This window comes from Bos taurus, chromosome 6, assembly GCF_002263795.3.
Source record: "Bos taurus isolate L1 Dominette 01449 registration number 42190680 breed Hereford chromosome 6, ARS-UCD2.0, whole genome shotgun sequence".
Lineage (NCBI taxonomy): Eukaryota > Metazoa > Chordata > Mammalia > Artiodactyla > Bovidae > Bos > Bos taurus.
The window spans coordinates 46,904,139-46,913,216 of NC_037333.1; the positions used below are offsets into that span (position 1 = coordinate 46,904,139).

Consider the following 9,078-nt stretch of genomic DNA (forward strand, 5'->3'; position numbering starts at 1 on the left):
CCAAATGTTCAATATATCAAAATGAGACTATTTTTGAGAAGCTGAGTTTAAAACCCTCCAAATACATAAATTACTGGTGAACACAATTATAATCTTCTGCTTTTGTCTTTGTAAAACAAAAGAATATTTGTGACAAATTTTGAAAAATAATTTGTAAACTTCACACACCTAATTGAATTTACAAGTGTACGTTGTATTCTGTTGTATTGCATAGTTAACATAGTTTAATTATTTTTATTGTATTCCTCTTTCTCATTAAAATTTCTGCATAATATTTAAAAGCATGGTTTCAAATTTAAGCAGACTACAGTTATAATCCTAGATCTGCCACTTATCAACTGTGCAGGCTTTCTAATTTTAAAATATCTTATTGGTACCTATTATTGGTAATAGTTCATATACTTCACAGGTACCCTGAGAAATATACATTATATAATGTCTATAATAATGTTAGATGATATTTTTTGACACAAATTACATAGTCAATAAATTTGAACTATTTTTACTTTTGTAGGGATTTTATTTCTGTGAATGTGTATGTGTTTGAGATGCTTAAAGGTTTAGTCTAGACTTCTGGGCAACCCCATAACTAGCACTGCTAAGTCGCTTCAGTTGTGTCTGACTCCGTGCGACCCCATAGACAGCAGCCCACCAGGCTCCCCCATCCCTGGGATTCTCCAGGCAAGAATACTGGAATAGGTTGCCGTTTCCTTCTCCAATGCATGAAGGTGAAAAGTGAAAGTGAAGTCGCTCAGTCCTGTCCGACTCTGAGCGACCCCATGGACTTCAGCCTACCGGTCTTCTCCATCCATGGGATTATCCAGGCAAGAGTACTGGAGTGGGGTGCCATCGCCTTCTCCATAACTAGCACTAGTAAATGCCAAATTAACATGTATACATGCTTTAACTTCAAGAAATTGATAATTTATTCATCATGAAACTAACACTTTATTTTAAGCAATATTTTACAAGTTGTTACTTTATTTATGAAAGGTTACATGGTCTTTTTCATGTCTTTTAAGAGAATAGCTCATATATATCTTTAGGCAAGTGCCACAAAAAAGATATTAGCAGTTTTTTGGGGGCTAAAGGAATTCTTACTTTATTTTAAATTATAAGACTCTTTTTTGAAATCATGATCAAAATCTATGCCATAAACAAATCCATCACCTCCAAATGTTTCTTCATGTCCTCTTTTTAAAATTATTATTATTACATTTTTTGTATTAAGAGAACTCAACATAAGATCTCTTTTTAAGGCTAAGTGAACAGTTTGCTTTTACCTGAAAATAAACTATGCAATTTTGTGTAATCTGCTGTAGCAGATTGAACGTTCTAACAGGCTGATTAGGAGACAGAAATTGACAGGCAGCGATGTTATTCAGTGTTATTCTTGGGGTCAAAATGGTGAAAAGGGAGTGACTAAAACAAGACTGGAAAGAGGGAGAGGTTGGGCTGTGATGAACAACAGAAAAGGTTTTAGCCGACCCCCCCATGGGTCTTTACATTCCTACCCTGACTGGTCACTGAATGGAGGTTGTCTCAAGGAAGTAGCCTGATCTTGAACAATGTGACTTTCTTCAGATGAGGGCAATCACTGGGAAGAAAGCAGATTTAAAGTGGTACAACATATGATAGGAACCTGGATTTCACATTGATATGCCCATATCTGCACCTCTTGTGTTGTAAAATAGCTTTAATGCAGAGTTATTTGGCATCTTGTATCAGTAAACTGGACATTCCATTAGTCTTTGAATAGAGGTGCTAGATTAGGCCCTTCTTGGAGGAAAAGAAAAACCATATCCAGGATATAAATCAATGTCAATCAAAACGAGTTGCTGCTCCTTTCAGAGAAGAATGTGTCTAATGGAGTTAGTCTTCCACCAAGTGGCTATATGGACTCTTACAAGGATGGTACCAAATTGAGGAATTAGCATCAGTCTTGGTCACTGGCAGGTGAACTGTTGAGAGGCAGCAGTGTTCTTAAATTTAAACATCCTTGGTAGCCACAGTTATGCAGTTCATGGGTCTATTGTGCCAGTACTGAGGTGGCTGCTGGACAAATTCTGAAAAGATGCCAACTGGCCTAGTCAATCTATTTAGTTGTTTAGTGCCTCTTCTAGGATGTTTTCTAATGGGTGTTAACATGTGATGCAAAGATCCTCATCAGATCAGATCAGTCACTCAGTCGTGTCCAACTCTTTGCGACCCCATGAATCACAGCACACCAGCCCTCCCTGTCCATCACCAACTCCTGGAGTTCATCCAGACTCACGTCCATCGAGTCAATGATGCCATCCAGCCATCTCATCCTCTGTCGTCCCCTTTTCCTCCTGCCCCCAATCCCTCCCAGCATCACAGTCTTTTCCAATGAGTCAACTCTTCCCATCAGGTGGCCAAAGTACTGGAGTTTCAGCTTTAGCATCATTCCTTCCAAAGAAATCCCAGGGCTGATCTCCTTCAGAATGGACTGGTTGGATCTCCTTGCAGTCCAAGGGACTCTCAAGAGTCTTCTCCAACACCACAGTTCAAAAGCATCAATTCTTCGGCGCTCAGCCTTCTTCACAGTCCAACTCTCACATCCATACATGACCACAGGAAAAACCATAGCCTTGACTAGACGAACCTTTGTTGGCAAAGTAATGTCTCTGCTTTTGAATATGCTATCTAGGTTGGTCATAACTTTCCTTCCAAGGAGTAAGCGTCTTTTCATTTCATGGCTGCAGTCACCATCTGTAGTGATTTTGGAGCCCAGAAAAATAAAGTCTGACACTGTTTCCACTCTTTCCCCATCTATTTCCCATGAAGTGATGGGACCAGATGCCATGATCTTCGTTTTCTGAATGTTGAGCTAAGCCAACTTTTTCACTCTCCACTTTCACTTTCATCAAGAGGCTTCTTAGTTCCTCTTCACTTTCTGCCATAAGGGTGGTGTCATCTGCGTATCTGAAGTTATTGATATTTCTCCCGGCAATCTTGATTCCAGCTTGTGTTTCTTCTGGTCCAGAGTTTATCATGATGTACTCTGCATATAAGTTAAATAAACAGGGTGACAATATATAGCTTTGATGAACTCCTTTTCCTATTTGGAACCAATCTGTTGTTCCATGTCCAGTTCTAACTGTTGCTTCTTGACCTGCTTACAAATTTCTCAAGAGGCAGATCAGGTGGTCTGGTATTCCCATCTCTTTCAGAATTTTCCACAGTTTATTGTGATCCACACAATAAGATCCTAAGATCCTCATAGTTCATGCCTGTTTTGAATACGTTTATCCTACAAGACTTCATTGTTCTCTTATTTGAATCTTTCCAAACCCCTTATCCCCTAGCCAAGCCATTGACCGATTTTCATAAATCTACATACATTCTATGGAATGTACACTTCTCTTTCTACACAAAGTGGATGGCCAAGTTAACCATCAGATATCTATATACTGAGAGAATTTCCCTTCATTTTTGTCTTTTAGGGTCAGCTCTGAATGGGACTAAGGGGTATACAAGTCCATTTTAGATGGGTCACTGATGAAATAGTGGTATACGACACGGAAGTCTCATCGACCACCTGATGGTGCCATCCCACCCTGTTCATGTGTAATTCTGAATGAATCTCTTTTATATTACAATGGATTGCTGCTAGACACTTAAAATAAAGACAAGTGTGATGGTCAGTTTATTCCCTTTGGACTAAGTCACAGTTTTACGTTTTTCAGTCAAATATTAATCAAGGTGTTGCTTTGGAAGTATTTTGTAAAAGTGATAGGAATCTATGATCAGCCAACTTTAAGTAAAGGAGACTATCCTAGACAATCTGGGTGGACTGTATCAAACCAATCCACAGTTGCAAGAGAACTGAGATCTCCCTGAGGAAGAAGAAATTCCCGCTGTGGGTCAAAGCCTCAACTCCTGCCTGAAAGTTTTGAGCTGCCCTTTCTGATCGCCTGGCCTATGGATTTCTGACTTGCATAGCCAGCCCCTCAAAACATATAAGCTAGTTTCTTGCAGTAGACATTTTCCCCACCTTTGTTTTTCAAAAGGTACATAATTCTCTGCTACAGAGCGCATGAACTTTACCCAGAATTTTAGTAGTCTGTGCCAGTGATTCTCTCAGTAGGACTTGTCATTAACTGTACACCACCTCTTTTCCCTAACACAGATACCTCAGTACTACTGTACTAGGTCATATGGTCACACTGGCCTGCACCACAGTTGGCAAGTACGTTCCTCGTACATGCTACTCAAAGCTGGGAGCACTTTGTCACCTGATATATGGATCAAAACAGCATTCTCAGAGATGGAACATCCCACTCCTAAAACTCAAGAGACTAAACAGATATTACACTTCATTCTTAGTGGCAGGAGGTACAAAATGCAAAAATTTATCTTTTATGTTGAAGAGGATGCCTGAGCATGGTTGAGAACTCCAGACGTGTTCCAAACCTCAGTGATATCTACCCTCCAAATATTTATAAGGGTCATCTGATATCCTCTGCAGGATTTGTCTTCCCAGGATTTCAACTCCCTTGCCAGTCTTGTTCTCCTGGTGTCATTAAGATGAAGTCATCTATCTGTGGGGTTTTCACTTGGTTCTGTTGCCTGTAGTGTTATTATCAGAGAAGGCAATGGCACCCCACTCCAGTACTCTTGCTTGGAAAATCCATGGACAGAGGAGCCTGGTAGGCTGCAGTCCATGGGGTCACTAAGAGTCAGGCACGACTGAGCAACTTCACTTTCATTTTTCACTTTCATGCATTGGAGAAGGAAATGGCAACCCACTCCAGTGTTCTTGCCTGGAGAATCCCAAGGGGCGGGGAAGTCTGACCGGCTGCCGTCTATGGGGTCACACAGAGTTCGACACGACTGAAGTGACTTAGCAGCAGCAGCAGCAGTGTTATTATAGGCCTGTGACAAGTATATTCTAATCTGTCTTAATACTTACAAATACCATTTCTAACCTTCATTCTTGATAGGGAGGGAAATATATTTGTAAGATCCACTGATTGCAAAATATATACTGAGGCTGTGTTAATATGATCTAGCAAAGATTCCTCATTCCACACGAATGTAATTGGAATTGCTGTGTGGTTGAGATGGCATGAGTCAATACCATCCTCCAGAATCCATCTGGCATTGCTAGAGACATGAATAGAGTGGAGACATAATGAGCATCACCACCCCAGGAATAACATTAACCTATTCCATTTTCTCCAAGCTATGATATTGCTTTTAATTTTTCTATTCTGGCTTGGGGTGGGGGGCTTTAGAAAACTGCCACTTGACCTTCCAACTATGAATAGGTCTTACCTCACAGCAGAAGGAGTCAATGTGGGGCCTGCCAACTACCAAATATGTCCATTAGATTTTATAACTGGGGATATATTATATTATATTTGGACAAGAAAACTGGTATTAGGTGGGTTTATGGATGAAGTGGACCCAGTGTGGGCCACACTTGGCCAAGATTCCCTTTATTGCCTGCCCTGCATAAATCACAGTCTAACAAAAGGGCTTGATGATGCTTTAGGCCTCTGGTTGTCTATGCCAGTTTGGATTTTGTGTCTTCAATATCTTTTGGGTATTCTACTTTCACTACAATAAGTTCAGTAGGGAAAGTACTCAATGGCTACAAATTTCCTTGAAGAAGGAATGGGAGGAATAGTGGCCACATTTTCTTGCTACAGTGTTGGAAGGGTTCTTTCTTCCATAAACTCAATAGCTACAGTATGTGAGTTCTGGGTCTGAAAACTTACTTGAATTCATAAATTAGGCAAGGTGTTGTGACTTTTAGTTGGGGTGGCCCCTCTTAGATTTCTGATCATTAATCCTTATTTTATTATTTTCATAGATCAAGAGATGCTCTGAATACCTCTGTTTTGCTCATAAGGACATCATGTTCTATTACCCAATTCCATAGCTCTCCAAATTTTTATGGAAACTCTACTGGTACAGCAAACCTGTTGAAGATAAAAGTTCAACTTTTTAAAAATCTTCTTAGAGATCTTCTGCTACTTTTATGATTAAACTTGATTTTCCTATCCCCTGACAGGATAAGATCGGAGTCTCTTTATATTGATATATTGTCAAGGAGGGCCTTTTAGAATTTAATTGTTCAGTCTTTCATTTTTTTCTCCCACTAAATCAATGATTTCCCTCAAAATAGTTATCCATTTCCTTTGCCTTTGTAAATACTATTTGGTGTGCTTCTTAATCCCCAATACATTACTTCTATAAGTGCATTCCCTTCCAGCACATACCAGTTCCTAACAGTAAAAGTTTTAACAAACTTCACTATCGCTGCTTACCAAGAGATCTGAATGCTCTGTCTGCTGCCGACAGGTGATCCAGTAGGCTTCCTAGGACCACTTCTAGCACCAACTATTGCAGACTGTGTTTCCCAGCTTCTGAGACAGAGATTTGTGTACAGGAAGTTTATTGACTCAATATCTGTAATAAAGCAAAGAGTAAAGAAATGGGTAGAGGGAGACCTTAGGCTATGTTTGAGTTACATCTACCATGAGCTCTGAGGTCGGTAAGGCCTTGCAGAGTTGTCTTGTATGGGAATTTACCTTATAGAGCTAGCTCTCTTTATCTTAAGGCAATTGCTGGGAGATAGGAATCACCTAAAAACTGCCAGAAATAAAATCCCCAGCAAGCAGGAAGAGGCACGCTTAGTCTCAAAGTACACACACATGTGCGTTTCTTCATCCCTGCGCACCTATTTGCGTATGTGCCTAATGCGTGCATGCGTTTGGGCGTGCGCTCCGCGTTGAGCATGTGCTCTATCGGCTTTTCCTTCAGTAAGTAGGGAATTCGATTATAAAGCCCTTTGTTACTCTGCCTTGCTTTCTTTTCTGAAAACAACCCTCATACATATGTTAAGACAAACTATATAATTATAGAAAGAATTTTAGAGAATTAAAGAAGGGTAGTATGGTTTACCTTAGGTTTCACCCAACTCTCTGAGGTTGTGGGTGTCCGTTCACATTTGAGTACATGTCAGAATATGAACTAGGACAAGGATAAGGAAGAGTTTCTCTCTGGATTTTATAAGGTATCTTTTTTTTTTCCTCATGATTTTGCTTTTATTTTTATTGGGCTATAGGTGATGGGTTGGGAACTCTCTCTGCAAGGTAGGCGCCCAGAGAAATGTCCATTCTCCTTTTCCTGAGATAGCTTTTGTAGCTTTTTCTTTCTCTTGGAGCCAATATCCCTGCCCGAAGCAGCATCTTCAAGTCCGCTGCCAAGTGGCTCCTCCTTGGAAGAGAATTTCCTCTTTTTCTTAGGGACACTCTTATTTCTTGACTCTTAGGGGCCCCTAACTAGTTCTTCTTTGAAAAAGATTTCTTCCTTTTGGGAAGATTCCACTGCCAGCTCTGTCTTCAAGATCACTGCTGACCAGTTTCTCCTTGAAAAAATATTTCTTTTCCTTGGGTTTGGAAAAGGAGACAGAAGGGTCTTCCATTCCATTTTCCTGAGGAGACTCCTGGCACTTTTTCTCTTTCTTCTTTTTGGGTCTTTCACTTGTCTCCTCACCCTCCTCTGGAGTACTCCTGCTATTTTCTGAAGATTCCAGGGCAATTGCAGCCAGCCACTTCTTTTCATTTTTAAAGTGTTTCATCTCCTGTTTCCTAGTAATCTCAGCAGCCGCCCCCTCTGTCTGAACCATTGCTTCCTTCATGACATCCAAATTCTTTAATGCAATCTCTTCAGTCTCAAAGGACAGCCGCTCCTCAACTTGTTCTCAAAGGTTCTCCCCAAATCGGCTGGTGCGTATGTAAGATATACAGTCAGTTCATGAGGTAATATTGCATTTGTTTGCCAGGTATCCAGAGATGTGGTGGACTAAGGTAGAATGGAAAATGAGTCCATGTTTTGGGGTGTTAAACCTTATCTTCAGGGCTCTGGAAACTTGGTATGTGTGCTGGGTCTAGGAAATCACTCAGACATCAGGACTGGCCAGGGTTAGAGTGTCTTTTAAAATATAACATCATAAACTATTTTATTTGAAACTTTGTGAATCTCTAGAAGATGTCAAATGCTCGTATTTAAATGTAAGTATGTATGCTCATCCTAAACTAATCCAGATGCACTCTTCTTAGCTCTGGTGTCTCAATTACTTTCATTAGGAGGGACTCCTAAGATTTGAATGTAGACTGAGGTACTGGCAGTTTGGTGGGGAGGAGGTTTAAAAATCATTAATGCTGTCTTCTGTTACTTTTATTCTTAAACAGCATGAGATTTTAAGATGAGTTATTTTGAAGGTATTTTCTGAAATAATAGGAGGGTATTATAGCCACCCCCTCTACAAAAAGAGGGTACTTTTCTGATGCATGAAGTTTGTGGATGTAGGGTAGCATATGTGGCATCATCCTTAGAAATAGTGTATATAACACAGGTGCAAGTGACTGTAGCTCTCATTTGAACTAGGTTTGTATTAAAAGAGGTAAGAGAAAGAGTTTATTCTTTCTTTCTCTTAATGCAGTTAACATCCATGCTAGTGAAATTCAATATAGAGAGTCACTTGCATTCGCTCACCATATAAAATGACACCGACTGCTTCCCAACTCCCATATGTGGGATTTGAGTAGGTGAACACTTTCATCTCAAGTGCTGTCGTATGTATTTGCCCCTGTGAAGATCTTTAGGTTCTGCTCTCAAGTCAGCAAGTTGCCTTCGATGCCAGTGGTGGTATTTTATCATGTTGTTTCCCCACAATAAATTCCAGTTCCTCCCTGGCTTGGCTGTAACCACCTGTTCTCCCACACCTGTTTCAATTTATAAACCATATGCTGTAGTCACAGCTGAGAACCGCTGTAGACATGATGTGATTTCTCATAAATATTTCATAAATTCAAAGTTTCCTGCACTTCAAAATATTTTGAAGGCACTGATTTTACTGAAAACCTCACAGAGACTGACATACACTCTTTATTATGATCATTATGCAAGCAAAGAAAGATGAAGTTTACAGCCTTATAAAATAACCTGCACCAATACTGAAATAGCACTATATTGGTATTTATGCTTTTAAACAAACAGAACTGCAGCCTATGGTAAAATAATTCAAGTGAAGTAATTGGT

At 39.9% G+C, this 9,078-nt stretch overlaps 1 pseudogene; it reads right to left on the reverse strand.

Annotated features, from left to right (window-relative positions):
• Window positions 1-7,012: 7,012 nt before the first annotated feature.
• Window positions 7,013-7,737, reverse strand: LOC112447013 (nucleolar protein 56-like; annotated as a pseudogene).
• Between the last annotated feature and the right edge of the window lie 1,341 nt (window positions 7,738-9,078).